Below are 18,426 nucleotides of genomic sequence, written 5' to 3'. Positions count from 1 at the left end.
ATAATCAATTACTTCATTGAATTAATTAATTACCTTGTAGATTTAATTGATTACAGGCGGTTATAACTGTTTTCTCTATAAATAACCACATTGTGTTCTCTCTAATAACATAACATTTTGAGCTTCTGAAAGAGCTATGATCACGTGTTGTTATTAGTTAAAGAAAGAAGAGAAGAAAAGTGCTTAGTCATAACTTCAAATCTTTGATTATGAAGATATTTTTGTGATAAGTGAGTTGTGTTACTCTCTTGAGTTCAAGAAGACACCTCATTTAGTCAAGCAAGGTTTTGCATAAACGATTGATCAAGTTGTGTCTATCTTTGACTCTAGTTTTTCGTGTATGGTTTTACACATCTCTTGTTTGTGCATGAATTTCCAAAGGTGTTATAGAATAGGTGTTTCTAGTTTGGGCTAAGAGTAGGTTTCTCTTAGGCTCTTATTCACAAAAGTGTTGGGTGCCTAAGTCTTTTTTTCTAGGGTGGGAATTAAGATTGCCTGTAAGAATTCTATATGCATAGTGAAAATCTAATTCAGATTTGAATTTGATAACTAGATTAGCTTTTCTAGTGATAGAGAGTCAACCAGTATAAAAAGGTTGTGTACTTCTTCTCTTGATCTTATATTTCTTTCTTATTCTGGTTTTAATCATGTTACTGAAGGTTCAAGAAAATATCTTAGTAAAAGAAAGAACTTTAACAAAGGATCTTGTGTAAAGGGTGGATTGATTTAGTATTGGTTATGTTCGGTTTATCAAAGTTTTGTGATACGATCCTTGCAAAAAAGTTTTTGTAACTCTGGTTTTAAATGTTCATTTTTTTTTTAAAACCAATTCACCCCCTCTCTTGGTTTGTGAGTACCATCATCTTTTTCAGCCTCCAATCATAAGGCTGATTTGAACCTGAGCCACCTCTGTAGCCTTGATAATTTCCTTGAAAGTTTTGTTGAGGTATGCCTTGATACTACAAATAATGGGCGTCTTTCTCTTGTTGGCAATCACCAGGTGCTGAACAATGGCCATTTTGATGGTCACCACCACAAAAATCACATCTTAGAACTTGTTGAACTTGATGAGCTTGGTGCATTTTCTGTGATCTACCTTGTTGAAATTGTTGAGGAAGTTGGCCTATCTGTTTTGTTAAGGCCTCTATTTGTTGAGTCAAGAGTTTATTATGAGCTAGAATTGCATTCTGAGTATCCATCTCCATTATACCTTTCCTTTGAACTGGAGCCCTATCATGGTGACTCTGATAATCATTGGCTAGAATGGAGTCAATGATTACAATTGCTTCCTCGGGGATCTTGGACATCATAATACCTCCTGCTGAGGCATCAAGAATCATCTTTGTCTGAGGTTTCAAACCACTATAGAAAATATGTAGTTGTGCAGCATCACCAAAACCATGGTTTGGGCACCTCTGCAGTAAAGATTTGAATCTCTCCCATGTCTCATAGAAAGGTTCATCAGACCCTTGAGAAAAATTAGCAATGGCTGATTTTGCACCAATAAATCTAGACGGAGGAAAGAATCTCGCAATGAATTTTTCCTCCACTTCATCCCAAGTGTTGAGACTTTTGTTTGGATGTGATTGGAGTCAGGTCTATGCTTTACCTGTCAAGGAGAACGGGAAAGCTCTAAGGTAGACAACTTCAACATCTTCATCAGAAGCTCCCATGGTACTGCATAACTCCATGAAGGTAGAAAAATATGTTTATAAATCTTCATGATCCATTCCAGCAAAAGGATGTGAAGCAGTCAAACTAAGCAAAGTTGGCTTCAACTCTTCAACCTTGTTGGTGAAAGGAGGAATGACGATGTTGTTGTAATGCTTTAGTCCTTACTAATAAGCATAGTCAGCAAGAGTCCTCTTTGGTGATTTATTGCCACCTCCATCTCGATCATTAATATTCTCTATTACAAGTGGCTTTTCAATTGAAGGAGAATCAATAGAAAAAGATTCACCCGGTGGCTTAGTGGTTGTTTGTTTCTTTTTCTTCCTATTCTTCCTTTCAATCTTGGCAATTTTCGGATCAAATAGCGACTTGCTTGCAGGAACTTTACCTTGCATAAAGGAAATAGAAAAAACTACAATAAATTGTAAGCACCGAGGTTAGCAAAAATAAAAAATATGAGATAATTTATAAAAAATTAAAATAAATAAATAAAAACAAAAGTAAAGAAAATGGCCTATAAAACTGAAAAATTAAATCCGAAAGAACTGAGTGAGCGACTCAAGTCCCTGCAATGACACCAGAAACTTGTTAGACTATTGGCAATCATACCAATGTCGTTGTAAGTAATAAATTTTATAAATGAGATCGTCTCCACGGGGACTTGAGTTACTCAATTTCTCCAGATAAAAGTAAACAGTTCAATAGTTATGTACAATAGATTTAATTGAAATCTCATGGGCTTAACGGAATAACGGTAAATAGCGTAAACGTCGTAAATACATAAAATTATGAAAACAAATAAAATGGATTTAATTAATTCAAAAGAAGCGTAGAATTGGATTTCATCGTTCATATCTTCAATGTCCAAATAAAATCAATACATATGAATCATTTTCTAATGCATATGTTAAATGACCTCGAATTGATCCCTCACATTTGAGAATCCTAAGAATGTTTATCAAATATTGATTTCTCGCATATGAAATAAATATTCTAGCATTACAATCATAATCTTGTGCTATTTGTAATCAAAACGTTATGATATATTCCTAGCAATGTAATGCAAATAGTGATTTCATTTAGTTCAAATTCTAAGAGTACTTTCTAGTAAAAATTAAAATCCAATTTCATGAAACTAGTGATCAAATAGAATCAAGCATTACGAACAGAATGAAATCACTAATAATGAGCAGAAAAGATTCATATATATAAAATATCAAAATAGATACATTAGGGTAAGAAGATTACATCCAATCCTGCGGAAAAACTAGCCACTCATGGTATGGAGCACAAGATCAACAAATGAAATGATGAAGGATGCAATCCACGGTCACTTCGACGTCGATCACTGCAGCTCCAACTTCTCTGTTTCTTTTTTCACTCTCTTCCTCACGTTGTTCTTCCTCTGTTTTTGCTTCCTTCTTCAGCTGTTGCATGGTTTTTATCCTTTTGATCCAAGACGTGCCAGAGCAACTCGCCTAGGCGAGTGATACTCGCCCAAGCGAGTTGATTTCTTCATGATGAAGGAATGTCACTAGCTTAGGCGAGTTGAAAGCACCCAGACGAGTGACACTCTGAATTTCTTCAAAATGACCCTTGGTGCTCTTCATCTTGGCTTGGTTTCTAGTTTCAACAAATAAACATCATAACATATGAAATGCAGTGATGAATCTTCCATATTTAAACAAAAACATTTATAAATGTACAATATATAAAACAACTAGAATTAAGGGAAGTTTATAAGAAAACAATTAAAATCAAAAGATAAGTGCTAACATTCTAATCCCAAAAATAACTAAATTATGCCACTTATCATTAGGCTCATTTAAGTTTGTGATACTACCCTAAAGAAAATTCTAGAGAAGTGTGACATAAGTGGAAGTAATATTTAATAAGTAATTGGAAGAAGTGTGTAGAACTCTCCCTTGAAGTGTGTGGAATTTTTTCTTAATGTATCTAGAACTCTCCCTAGAATCCTATAAAAAGGGGAGAGGTTGTCATTTGTAAACGAAGCCAAAAAGACAAAAGCATTTCTCAAGTAATAAAAACTAGCCTTGTTTCAAATATTATCTCCTCCATTTCTCTCAAATACTTCCTATAACCTTCACCTTTCCAACAAAGTGGTATCATAGCTTTGGTTCTAATAAGAAATCCCTCTATAGTCATGGCAAGCAATGGAGTGACATCCTTCCAAGTTCCACTTCTAAAGGGGAGCACTTATGACAATTGGAGCATCAAAATGAAGGCCCTTCTTGGAGCACATGATGTTTGCAAAATGATTGAAAAAGGCTATAAGGAGTCACAAGATGAGACTTCACTATCCCAAGCACAAAAGGAGACTTTTAAGGATTCAAGAAAGAGAGACAAGAAAGCTCTCTTCCTTATCTATCAAGCATTAAATGATTATGTGTTCGAGAAGATTTCTGATGCAACATCCGCTAAAGAGGCATGGGATAAGCTTCAAACTTCTCATAAAAAAGAAGACAAAGTAAAGAAGGTGTGTCTCCAAGCTCTAAGAGGTGAGTTCAAATCCTTACATATGAAAGAATCCAAGTCCATTTTCGATTATTTTTTAAGAATTCTCATTTTTTCAAATCAACTAAAAAGAAATGATGAGAAATTATAAGATGTAAGAATTATGGAGAAGATACTACGCTCGTTAGATTTCAAATTTGAGCACATTGTTGTGACAATTGAGGAAACCAAAGATTTAGAAACTATGATGATATAACAACTTCATGGATCACTACATGCATAACAAGGAGCAAGAGATCACCAAGAAACTTTTCAAGATGTAACTGAAGGAGAAGGAAGAAAGCCAAGGAAATGAGAGAAGTCAACGAGGCTGAGGTAGAGCTCGAGGTCATGGCCGAGGATAGGTTGGATGTGGCAACAAAAAACAAGGTTCAAATTTCATCAACAACAGTTACGAGAAAGGATAAAGCTCAACAAGAGAATGTGGAAGAGGCTATACAAGCACAAGGTACGATAAATCTCAAACCCGATGCTATAACTGTCAGAAGATTGGCCAAGAATAAAGTTGAGGAGGAGACTAACTATGTGGAGCAAGAAGATGAGAAGTTTGAAATAGTGATCCTAGCACATGGAGGTAATGAAGGTAGCCAAGAAAATACATGGTATGTTAACATTGGTGCAATCAACCATATGTAAGAAAAAAGATGCATGTTCGTGGATCTTGCTTAATGAATCAGTAAGTGGCAATGTCTCATTTGGTGATAATTCCAAGATTCTTGTAAAAGACAAAGGTAAGATCTTAATTTTTTTGAAGGATGGAAGATATGAATCATATCAAATGTATACTACGTCCCAAATATGAATAACAATACTTTGAGTTTGGGACAATTACTCGAAAAAGGCTATGATATTCACATGAAAGATTCTAGTCTTTCCATCAGAGATGGGAGAAACAATCTAATCACCAACGTACCAATGCCAAGAAATAGGATGTTCTTGTTGAATATCCAAAATGATGTTGCAAAATGTCTTAACGCTTGCCACATTGATGCATCCTGGTTGTGGCATCTTCAATTTGGGCACTTAAATTTTGGAGGCTTAAGTTTACTATCAAAAGATAAGATGGTGACGTGACTACCCTCTATTAACGACCTTAATCAACTTTGTAAAGGATGTTTACTTGGCAAGCAATTCAGAACGAGTTTTCCAAAGGAGTCAAACTCAAGTGCTAAGAAGCCACTTGAGCTAATACATGTTGACGTCTGTGGGCTAATCAAGCCAAGCTCACTAGGTAAAAATAATTATTTCCTTCTTTTCATAGATGATTTTTCAAGAAAAATATGGGTCTATTTCTTAAAGCAAAAATCAGAAGTCTTTTCCACTTGATATGGCTCGAAGCATGCTCAAAAGCAAAAAAACTATCAAAATAATTTTGGGTAGAAGTTGTGGCGTGTGCAGTTTATCTATCCAATCAATCTCCAACAATAAGTGTATGGGAAAGACAGCACAAAAAGCATGGAGTGGAAGAAAGCCCGGTATCTCACTTGAGGGTCTTTGGGAGTATAGCTCATGTTCATGTCTCTGACAAGAGAAGAGAAAAACTTGATGACAAGAGTGAGAGATTCATCTTCATCAATTATGATTCATGGTTAAAAGGGTACAAGTTGTACAACCTAAACAACAAGAAGATGGTAGTCATTCAAGATGTGGTGTTCGATGAAGAAGGACAATGAAACTTTGAGACTCATGAAAAAGAATACAACTTCTTTCCTCCACTTGAAGAAGAGAAGACACCTCAACATGTTCTGCAAGAGCTCACCCCGTCAACATCAACCACTCACAAAGACACTTTTCCATCTCCCGAGAATGAAAGGGTTGTGTCACACACAAGAACCCTCTAAGATCCTTATGATCGAACTGAGAGATTGGATAATATCACACTATTTTGTGTCTTTGCAGATTGTGAACCACTGGAATTTGAAGATGTTGTGCAGGATAAAGATGGAGAAATGTGATGGATGAAGAAATTAGATCCATCAAGAAGAATGACACATGGAAACTCGTCTCTCTTCCAAAAGGGCACAAGGCTATTAGTCTCAGACGGGTGTAGAAAACAAAGAACAATGTCAATAAAGAAACTCAAAGATACAAGGCAAGGCTGTTGGATCAAGTGGCCTCGGAATAATTAAGAAGGGGGGGTTGAATTAATTATGAACGTGTCTTGACTAATTAAAAATCTATCCTTCTTAATGTTACTTGATTCAATTAGGCTTTTACTACTAAGTTAAGAAAGTAAAGAACAAAAATAGAAACTTAACCAAAATTAAAAGTGATAATTAAAAGTACACAGCGGAAATTAAAGAGTGTAGGGAAGAAGAAGACAAACACAAGATTTATACTAATTTGGCCATAAACCGTGCCTACATCTAGTCCCCAAGCAACCTGCGGTTCTTGAGATTTCTTTCAACCTTGTAAAAACCTTTACAAGCCAAAGATCCACAAGGGATGTACCCTCCCTTGTTCTCTTTGAACAAACCAAGTGGATGTACCCTCCACTTGAACTAATCCACAAGAGATGTACCCTCTCTTGTTCTCAGTATAACAATCCCCAAGTAGATGTACCCTCTACTTGTACCACAAAGGATGTATCCTCCAATGTGTTAGAACAAAGAATTCTCAAGCAGTTAGTCCTTTGAATCTTTGTAAGGGGAAACAAAAGATATCTCAAGCGGTTAGTCCTTTGAAATCTTTTGCTTAAGGGGAAGGGAAGAATCAAAAGAATTCTCATGCGGTTAGTCCTTTGAATCTTTTGTAAGGGAAAAGAGAGACAAAAAAGAATTCAGGCGATTAGCCCTTCGTTCTTTTGGCAAAGGGATAAGAGAATGAAAAAGATGAATAACACAAGTTTTTGAACAAAGAACTTTTCTTGGAAGAGAAAGTGTTGATAAAATTTTTTTAGAAAGATGAAGAGAAATGAATCAGAAAATTCTGTAGAAAGATATTGAAAGATTGATTGAAAGATGTTTGAGAGATGATGTTAAAAAAAGATTGAAAGATAGATGATTCAAAGATGATTGATAATTATTGAAACTCATGCCATGGTCACATATTTATAATCTCTTGATGACTCAAGTCAAAGCTCGTGACTCTTGGAAATTTCTTTAAAACTAGTAACTTAAAAAAGTTGTGACTTTTGAAAAAATCTTCAGAAACAAGTCACTTGAAGAATTGTGACTTTTGGAAATGTATTTTTCGAAATCAGTCACTGGTGTGTAATCGATTACACATCAACAGATGTGACTCTTCATTTTGAATTTTGAAAATTAAAACATTTAGAAGCTCAGGTAATCGATTACAAGTATTGTGTAATCGATTACACAAGTTTAAAATACTTTAAAACTGTTTAAACATAAGTTGTAACTCTTGAAATTTGAAATCTTAACGTTTTAAAACACTGGTAATTGATTACTACCTTCTGGTAATCAATTACCAGAGAGTAAAACTCTTTGGTAATGATTTTGTGAAAACTTCTTATGCTACTCAATGTTTTGAAAAACTTTTTTAGTACTTATCTAGATTGAGTCTTCTCTTGATTCTTGATTCTTGAATCTTGAGTCTTGAATCTTGATCTTTGTTATTCATGAATATTGATTTCTGAAACTTGATTCTTGAATCTTTTGAATTTGCTTAACTCTTGATTCTTTGGCATCATCAAAATAACCTTGGAAGACATTGCTTCCACAATCTCCCCCTTTTTGATGATGACAATCCTGAAATCAAGAGAATGCATACAATTTTTGTTCTACCGTTCACTCATCCCTTTCTTTTTTAATTTATGCTTAATTTTAAAGTTTTTGAAAATATAACATCTTGATTTCTTAAAATACTCATTTTTCTCTCCCCCTTTGGCAACATCAAAAAGGCCAAAGTGCGTAAAACATACATAATTTAAAAACATACACAAAGCATATTTTGTAAAATAATCATAAAAGATTCTAAACCATTCATGAAGCAATTTATAAACCAAATTATAATGCAAACCACATAGTCATATATCACAATCCATAAATATTCAGTCATACTAAGCAAATATTAAAAATACTAAGTGTTCAAATGTCATAAGCATATAGCCAAATACAAGGATTTAGAAACAAAATATAATAATAATAATAATAATAAAGTCTAAATTGATGGTGGTGGAGGTAAATCAAGGCAGTCGCCAATAATGGTGACATCTTCTTCAACCTTGGTGATCCTTGAGTCCATTGCATCAAATTGCATGTCCACTTGTTGTTCCAAAGCATCAAACCTTTCTCACCAACATAGGTTTGGAGTCCATCAAACCTGTCCAAAATACTTTGAAGGAGAGAAGAGTCCCCTTCAACTGGTAATTGTCCTTCATCATCATTTGGTTGACCACCCTTTTTTACCCAAGAGCCATCACACTCTTTGCGGTAATCAAAGGACGTAACCACAACAGCACCGATCAAGAGAGATGTTAAAATGTTGAAGGAAAAGAGTGACTAAATGTGGATATGGTAAAGGAGCATTTAATCGCAATGCCTTATGCATGCGATATCGGACTAGGTGTGCCCAATCAATTTGTCGGCCGGTATGAAAGGCCCACATGACTATAAGATCTTTTTCAGAAACATGTGCAAGGTTTGAAGATCTTGGGAGTAAAATACGAACAATAAGATAGTGAAGGATGCAGCTTTCAAGAGCCAATGAACCGACAATAAGCCTTCCGGTCATATCCGCTTGGTTGGTACAGACCAGCCGGCGGGCATCATGCACAGAAAAATCAAACTTCCAATCATCATCCAGTGCACCTTCAAATGGTGCACCGTCACTAGGCAATTGGGTCAAATCATAGAAGAGAGATTGGTCAATGACCATCTTTGTCCCATAAACTTCTAAAATCAAGGTACTTTCTTGAATTTCAAGATTAGAATAAAAAACTTTTACCAATTCAGAATACACAGGCAATTTTAGAGACATAAAGGGAATGAGATTTGAGTTTTGAAATGCTTGAATGCATTCAAAACTCTTATCAGAAAAGAAATCCATATCTATGAACTTAGGGTCTATGATAGAACGAGAGGAGAAAAGATTTGTGTACCGTATACGTTGTTCTTCTGATGAGAACAATGAGGAGGAGGAAATGGAGGAAGGAATTGGAGTATCTTGAACCTTGGAATGTTGTTAGCTTATACACGAAGAACCTTTGTGCTTCTTTGATGGTTCCACCATTTGAGAGACTTTTTCTAAATTTCAATTGGTTGAAATGAAAGATAATGAAAAAAAGATGAATTTTGGGCTTTGTGGGGAGTGATTTGGATAAGAAATGAGTGAGTTATGGCAAAATGAAGAATTGGGAACGAAGGTTTCGCGAGAGCAATGGAGGTTTCTGATTTCTGATTTCGAAATTTGAATTTATAGGAGTAGGGACGCATTGTAATCGATTACAACATTTGGTAATCGACTACATTCTTCTTGACTTGCTGTAATCGATTACAGTATTGTAGTAATCGATTACCTGAGTGCTTTTTAGGAAAACTATGTGATGAATGAATTCTTAGAGTGAAGGGATTTGAAAAGGAGTCAAAATATTTTATATCTAAAAAACTCTTATATGAAAATAAATATATATAACATAATAGATTTAAAAAAAACTTTTATGAATGATTTTTAAGCAAGTAAATCACATATCATACAAAAATCATGCGAGAATTATATGTACTATCAATTATTTGTTTTAATATTAAACTTCATGCTTCAAGAAAGAAAATAACTCAATCAAACATATAAGCACATAGCAATCCACCAAGACAACAAAAATTTTTAGTCATCATATAAGCAAGTTAATTGAAAAACAAAATTTCAATAAACTAAATTTAAAAGAGAATGATTTTGATGTTGTTTTTTGCTTAATCTTCTTGAGAGATGTTCTCATTGCTTTCATAGTCTTTGGATAGAAGGTTGATCTCCTTCTCCGAACCATCGGATGAGTCATTGTCATCTCAAGCAATATACGCCTTCTTGGATCTTCTTTCTTTATAGCTTTTCTTCTCATTCTTCTCGGGCCATGACTCATTTGAGGGACAATTTGCTTTTATGTGATTGGGTTGATTACACTTGTAGCATTTAAGTGTAGGAGAAACTTCTTGGGATCTCTTCCCATTGTTGAAGTTATGGCTTCTCTCCATTCTTCTATTTTTGACAAATTTATGAAACTTTTTCACAAAGAGTGAGAAGTCCTCTTCATCATCAGATTCTTCTTCTTCTTCTTGCATTGAGGAGTAGGTTTTGATTGCTATGCTTCTTTTCCTTTTGTCGGTCTCTTCATTTTGGTTGAGACGTTGAAGTTCTATTTCATGTTCCTGCAATTTGCCAAACAAAGTGGCAAGAGGCATATAGGAAAGATCTTTACTTTTAGAAATAGCAGTTACCTTGGGCTGTCATTCCATACTTAAACATCTTAAAACTTTATTAATTAAATCTTCATTAGGGAAGATTTTTCCTAAGGAGGCAAGATGGTTGACGACGTGGGTGAATCTTTTCTGCATACTTTGGATGTTCTCATTAGGGTTCATCCTAAATAATTCATATTCATGTGTAAGGGTATTGACTCTAGATCTTTTCACATCAGTGGTGCCTTCATGTGTAAGTTGGAGAGTATCCCACATCTCCTTTGCATTTAAACAAATTGACACTCTAAAATATTCATCAATTTCTAGGGCAGAAGTGATAATGTTTTTGGCTTTAAGATTATATTGGATTCTTCTTCTATCCTCTTCAGCCCTTTTATCTCTAGGTTTTTGTGTTGTGGTGCTAGTGCTTGCATCTACTATGGAGAGTATGTAAGGTCCTATTTCTAATGCTTCCCAAATGTTTAAATCTATGACTTCAATAAAGATTTGCATTCGGGTTTTCCAATAGTGGTAACCCTCACCATTAAAGATAGGTGGCCTATGGATGGAGTTTCCTTTAGGAAACAGAGAATTTGAGGAGGCCATGAATCTTGAAGTTGTGAAACTTTCTACAAGATACCTGCTCTGATACCACTTGTTGGATCAAGTGGCCTCAGAATAATTAAGAAGGGGGGTTGAATTAATTATGAACATGTCTTGACTAATTAAAAATCTATCATTCTTAATGTTACTTGATTCAATTAGGCTTTTACTACTAAGTTAAGAAAGTAAAGAACAGAAATAGAAACTTAACCAAAATTAAAAGTGATAATTAAAAGTACACAGCGGAAATTAAAGAGTGTCGGGAAGAAGAAGACAAACACAAGATTTATACTGGTTTGGCCATAAACCGTGCCTACATCCAGTCCCCAAGCAACTTGCGGTTCTTGAGATTTCTTTCAACCTTGTAAAAACCTTTACAAGCCCAAGATCCACAAGGGATGTACCCTCCCTTGTTCTCTTTGAACAAACCAAGTGGGTGTACCCTCCACTTGAACTGATCCACAAGAGATGTACCCTCTCTTGTTCTCAGTATAACAATCCCCAAGTAGATGTACCCTCTACTTGTACCACAAAGGATGTACCCTCCAATGTGTTAGGACAAAGAATTCTCAGGCGGTTAGTCCTTTGAAATCTTTTGTTTAAGGGGAAGGGAAGAATCAAAAGAATTCTCAGGCAGTTAGTCCTTTGAATCTTTTGTAAGGGAGAAGAAAGACACAAAAGAATTCAGGCGATTAGTCCTTCATTCTTTTGGCAAAGGGAGAAGAGAATGAAAAAGATGAATAACACAAGTTTTTGAACAAAGAACTTTTCTTTGAAGAGAAGGTGTTGATAAAAAACTTTTAGAAAGATGAAGAGAAATGAATTAGAAAATTCTGTAGAAAGATATTGGAAGCTTGATTGAAAGATGTTTGAGAGATGATGTTGAAAAAAAGATTGAAAGATAGACGATTCAAAGATGATTGATAATTATTGAAACTCATGTCATGGTCACATATTTATAATCTCTTGATGACTCAAGTCAAAGCTTGTGACTCTTGGCAATTTCTTCAAAACTAGTCACTTAAAAAAGTTGTGACTTTTGAAAAAATCTTCAGAAACAAGTCACTTGAAGAATTGTGACTTTTGGAAATGTATTTTTCGAAATAAGTCACTGGTGTGTAATCGATTACACATCAACAGATGTGACTTTTCATTTTGAATTTTGAAAATTAAAACATTTAGAAGCTTTGGTAATCAATTACAAGTATTGTGTAATCGATTACACAAGTTTAAAATACTTTAAAACTGTTTAAACATAAGTTGTAACTATTGAAATTTGAAATCTTAACGTTTTAAAACACTGGTAATTGATTACTACCTTCTGGTAATCAATTACCAGAGAGTAAAACTCTTTGGTAATGATTTTGTGAAAACTTCTTGTGTTACTCAATGTTTTGAAAAACTTTTTGAGTACTTATCTTGATTGAGTCTTCTCTTGATTCTTGATTCTTGAATCTTGATCTTTGTTATTCTTGAAACTTGATTCTTGAATCTTGATTCTTGAAACTTGATTCTTGAATCTTTGGAATTTGCTTAACTCTTGATTCTTTGGCATCATCAAAATAACCATGGAAGACATTGTTTCCACAAAGGCTAGTTGAAAAAGGTTATAGTCAAAAAGCAGAGATTGATTATGATGAGGTGTTTGCTCCAGTCGTTGGCCTAGAGATCATAAGACTAATACTCTCTCTTGCAGCTCAACAGAAGTGGAGAACTCATCAGATGGACGTGAAGTCTACCTTCTTGAATGGAGTCCTCAAGGAAGAAGTGTACATTAAGAAACCATTGGGATACAAGGTGAAAGGAGAAGAAGACAAAGTTCTCAAGCTAAAGAAGGCACTTTATGGACTAAAACAAGCACCGAAAGCATGGTAAAGTCGTATTGACAAGTACTTCCAAGAAAATAACTTCACAAAGTGCCCACATGAGCATGCCCTATATGTCAAGATCAAATATGGAGATATCTTGATCGTATGCTTATATGTGGATGACTCGATCTACACAAGAAGTAATCCAAGTATGTTTGAAGAGTTCAAGAAAGCAATGATTAAGGAGTTCAAGATGACCGATATCGAACTAATGTCATACTATCTTGGCATTGAGGTAAAGCAAAAGGAAGATGGAATCTTTATTTCATAGCAAATTTACAAAAAGGAGATGCTCAATAAATTTAAGATGGATAGTTGCAAGCCAATTAGAACACCGGTGGAGTGCAAAATGAAGTTATCAAAGTTTGACGAAGCATAAAAGGTGGATGCTACAAATTTCAAGAGTTTGGTGGGTAGTTTGTGATATTTGATGTGCATAAGACCAAACATTCTATATCAAAGGCCAAAAAATGGAGACTCCGACCACTACTCATCTCAAGGCCACAAAATGAATTCTCCACTATATAAATGGAACAATTGACTTTGGCTTAAGGTTCTCAACAAGTAATGACTATAAGCTTGTTGGTTACAGTGACAACAATTGGGCTGGAGATGAAGATGATTGGAAAAGTACCAGTGGATTTGTGTTTTTCATAGGAAACACAACCTTCACTTGGATGTCAAAAAAGTAGCCGATATTCACTCTTTTGACTCGTGAGGCAGAATACGTAGCAGCTACTTCATGTGTTTGTCATGCAATCTAGCATAAGAATTTATTAAAAGAGTTGGGCATGTCACAAGAAGAGTTGACCAAGATCTTTGTGGATAATAAGTTAGTCATTGCTCTAGCAAGGAATCCAGTGTTCTATGATCGAAGCAAGCATATTGATACCCCTTACCACTACATAAGGGAGTGCATAGCAAGAAAGGATGTACATGCAGAATATGTGAAGTCTCAAGACCAAGAAGCTGACATCTTCACCAAGCTGCTCAAGCAAGAAGACTTTATCAAGTTAAGAAGCTTACATGCAAAGGCAAATCAAGTTTTATGGGGGGTGTTTAATAATATAAACATGATTTAGCCCATTGATCAAGTGTTAGGTTCATTTAAGTTTGTGTTACTACTCCAAAAAAAAAATCTGGAAAAGTGTAGAGATAAGTAGAAGTAATATTTAATAAGTAATTGGAAGAAGTGCATATAACTAAGAAGTTGAGAGAAGTGTGTAGAACTCTCCCTTGAAGTGTGTGAAATGTTTTCTTGATGTATCTAGAACTCTCCCTTGGAGCCTATAAAAAAGGGAGGAGAGGTTGTCATTAGTAAACGAAGTCAATAAACAAAAGCATTTCTCAAGTAATAAAAACTAGCATTCTTTCAAATATTCTCTCCTCCTCCATTTCTTTCAAATAATTCCTATAACCTTCTCATTTCCAACACAACTATGGTAGTGATGGTAGTTGGTGTAACGCCCTGAAATTTTGATAGCTGAAAATATATGTTTGATGTATTTCTTGTGTTATTTGATTACTTGATTAATTTGGATTAGTTGAAGTGTTGTTTGAATTATCCTTTTGCAAGTGCTTGGTGTGGATATTAGGTTATGTGGAGTTTGATTGATTTGTGTTGGAACTATGTGATTCTGAGATTGACACAAAACCTATTTTGGTAAAACCATGATCTCAGATTCATTAACCGTTAGATCACCTTCAAATTTGGATTGTAGGCTCAAAACCCATGTCTTCAGGTTTTGACTATTGAGAATTAAGAAATAACATCTAGAGCTTGAGCTATGACCTTTGCATAGAAGCAGTGAAATATGTTGGAGCAGGAATTCGCCCAGAACTCGCCCAGGCGAGTCTGAGTTGGGCCAGCTTGCCCAGGCGAGAAAAATTTCACCCGGGCAAGTCTTGTAAGCTACAAATATGTCTAGTAGTGTAAAACACACATTTTTCTCCCCTCTTCTCCCCCAAACCCTTATCCAATCCCCCAAACATCCTCCTCCACCACCCACGACCACTAGTGACCGCCACGAGCTGTCATTGCTTGCCGCGGACCACCACATGGAGATGAACAATTTAATCGGAGTGGAATTTTCAAAGCTCAACTCGTGGATTCAGTAAAGAATGAAGCATCCAATCCTCCCTTCACAATTTCTTCGAGGTAACCGTGATTTCTAAGTCTTCTTCAAGTTAGTTTGAGCCTATCTTTGCATCTCTTGTGACTTGGGTACCGTTATTGGATTTTTTACACTTCCTTTGAAAACCCTTGAAAATGAAATGTTGTAAAAGTTTCCTTTTTATAAAATAGACTTCATTTTTGTAACCTTCGTTGAATCCCGATCACAATGGCATGATCAGAATTTCAAAATGACGTCTCTTTGATGTGGATCTCAAAACACCCTTTTAGCCCCTTTTTAAATTGAATGAGTATTTGACCCCAAAATTTGATATTAACCTTGTCTTTGAAATATATACTAAATTGTCTTTGATTTGGTATATAAAGCTCTACATTTGGACGAATGGACGTGAACTGAAGAGATCTCAGAACAACACTGCAAGGAACTAACAGAGAGATATAGATAGGTGAGGGGAGTTTATTGTTTGTTTACAACTTTTAATACCATAGTTGGGGTCAAGGAACCCAATTATGGGGATGTATGTTTGTCCCTATGCATGTTGGTTTTCAAGGAAAACTGTGTTTTTAACAAATGGGATGTGATATATTTGTTATTGATGATTGAATTTGTGGATGATGTTGTTGTTTTAATGATTGGAACTTTTGGGAAAAGTCTTAATTACAAAGGAGACTCTGCACAAAATTTTATATTTTTTATTCTATTTACTTCTTTATTAAATTTTAAATGGTCATAAGAGTTTCTTTTGAATACCATAGTTCTCCTCTTTAATTTAGAATTTTCCCTAAAATATCAATCTCGTGATATTATGGATTGTTGTTGTATGAGGTTTCTGTTATTTGAAGACCTGTGGAATGTGAATCCCAAGCATGAATTTATATGTATGTATGTGGAATGTGATTGTTTGTGATGTTGATGGTGATATTGATATGAGATGATGTTGATATCAATGATGACATTAAGATGAGATGGCATTGATGTTGATGATGATATTGAGACGAGATGATGTTGATGTTGATGATGTCATCATGATGGATGTATGTTATGTATGTACATAGGGGGGTGTAGTGACCTGTTGAATATTCCTGGAGAGGGAAGGGGATTGGTTTAAAAATTCCAAGCGTTTCTAGATAGGGAAGGGGATCGCTTAGAATTTTTAACTATCCACGGTCAGTGCATTGATGGTGCCCATGTTTCATAGTTCCTAATTGCATCTAAATAGTATAAACTTTGTCCGTAAGTACCTGTAGCTTTTCATGAGGAAAAAATACTTGTACTTGGGAGCATGCCACTCGGTTTAGAACTTCCTTGAGACTTAGGCTGATCACCATAGGGGGGAAGTTAGTTGTTCACGATAGGGTGACCTCGACCCTTGCTGCCTAATTTTCCTAAGTGAGAGTGTCATGCGGACATGCTTAGGCTATTTCCTGATGAATGGTACCACATTGCATTTTAGAGTTAAGTCAGATGCATGCATCATTCTGAGTATAATTGATTTGAATTGTTGAAAGGTTGATGACTAGTTTGTTATGTATGTTGAGCTGATGGATTATTGAGATTAATCGTGGTTATTGTTATTGTTTTCTTGCTAATCATTATTATCTAGTGTTTGTTGATCTATTATAATAAACTCACCCTTGCAATTTTTGTACCGTGTGATTGGTTCCTGTGATGATCTTGAACTTTCGTTCGTGGGAGCAGATGAACAGTAGTAGGTGTCTTTGAAGGAAGTCTTTTGTTAGAGCCACCAAGCAAACATGATAACGTTGGAATTTATTTTGGGAGAGAGTTGTGTTTTGTTATCAACTCTTCCTTAGTTGCTTCCTTGACTCTTTTTGATTAGGCATGTAAATCTCAGGTTTAGATACACGTAAAAACTAAATTATGTTCTGATATGCAAATGATGTATAGTGGTTTAATATTGTCGCAACCTATCCTTTGACGGGAGGGCGACGCGAGGGCTCACGAGTGCGTCTTCCAAGGGAGGAAGGCACGCGGAGTCGCCACCAACGTTTATTCGAGGAAAACGTCGAAAAAACTGGAAAGGTGTGTGGTCTACAAACTTTAATCATGAAAGGTTCGAGAGTTGTTTTTATGCACAGGGAAGGTATTAGCACCCCACGCATTCGTCACAAGGGACGACAACCTTTAATCAAGTGTGCAAATATGACTTCAAAATGTTTTAATTTCCCCTTTTTATGTCTTTTTGTGTTTTTTATGATTTTTATGTCTTTAATATTTTTTATCTTTTTGTTGTCGACAAGGGTGTTTCCCTCGCTCCTACGTATCCTCAATTGCGATGAGGAAATCAGACCTACGTAGTTCTTTCAGAACTAAACATTGGTTAAGTTGTTTTGATCTTTTTCCGGAAGATCGATTTTAAACGCACAAAAGTCGTTTAAGGCGTTGGACCATTAAACGATCTTTTGATTCTTTTGAAAGGAGAGAAACATTAAGGCGATGGACCATTAACAATCTCTTGTTTTCGAAAGGAGAGAAACATTAAGGCGTTGGACCATTAACGATCTCTTATTTTTTTGAAAGGAGAGAAACGTTAAGGCGTTGGACCATTAACGATCTCTTAGGGTGGTCGACAAAAACGGGGCTTTTGCTCCTACGTATCCTCAATTGCAATGAGGAAATCAGACCTACGTAGTTCTTACAAAAACAGTGAAGTTATGGGTTGATTTTATGCTTTTGAACGGTCCATGTTAACAGATAAAAGCAAAGAGGACCGTTTAAGGCATTGGACCTTAAAACGGTTTTAAGTGACTTTTGCGGACAAAGCTTGATTTGTGAGTTAATTTTAGCCATAGTTTCACTTTGGTTATTAGTCAATTCATTCAAGGAAACTTCCAAAGAAAAACGTCTGATTAATTTTTTTGATTATTTTATTCAAAGATATTTTAATTATATTATTATTATTTTTTCAAGATATTTTGATTATTTTATTATTATTTTGCCTTTTTTTATTTAATCGAGGTTACAACGTGAACGATCGGTTGGATTTTATTTTAACAGAGATTAAACGAGATTACAACACAAATGATCGGTTGAAGTTCATTTTATCATTTATTAGGCGAGATAACGGCTTAAATAAATGGTAAAAATATCGTTAAAAGCGGAAGAAAAGAAAATCAAAAGTGAACGAGATGAAGATGAAAGCAAACAAAACAAGAAATGAATTGAAAGTCTCGGATTCGAACACTTACCGGTTGAAGAACGAAGAACGAATGAAGAACGGATGAAGAAAGGTGAAGAACG

At 35.2% G+C, this 18,426-nt stretch overlaps 1 non-coding gene across 1 annotated transcript; it reads left to right on the top strand.

Moving 5' to 3' along the window:
- Positions 1 to 1,395: 1,395 nt before the first annotated feature.
- Positions 1,396 to 1,497, top strand: LOC114401010. The gene has a single exon (XR_003664126.1). It is a non-coding gene; the product is annotated as a small nucleolar RNA R71 (small nucleolar RNA).
- The last annotated feature ends 16,929 nt before the right edge of the window (positions 1,498 to 18,426 follow it).

Source organism: Glycine soja, chromosome 19 (genome assembly GCF_004193775.1).
Source record: "Glycine soja cultivar W05 chromosome 19, ASM419377v2, whole genome shotgun sequence".
NCBI classification, from domain to species: Eukaryota; Viridiplantae; Streptophyta; class Magnoliopsida; order Fabales; family Fabaceae; genus Glycine; species Glycine soja.
The sequence above is the reverse complement of the archived record's forward strand: the minus strand, read 5'-3'. Positions and strand labels throughout refer to the sequence as shown.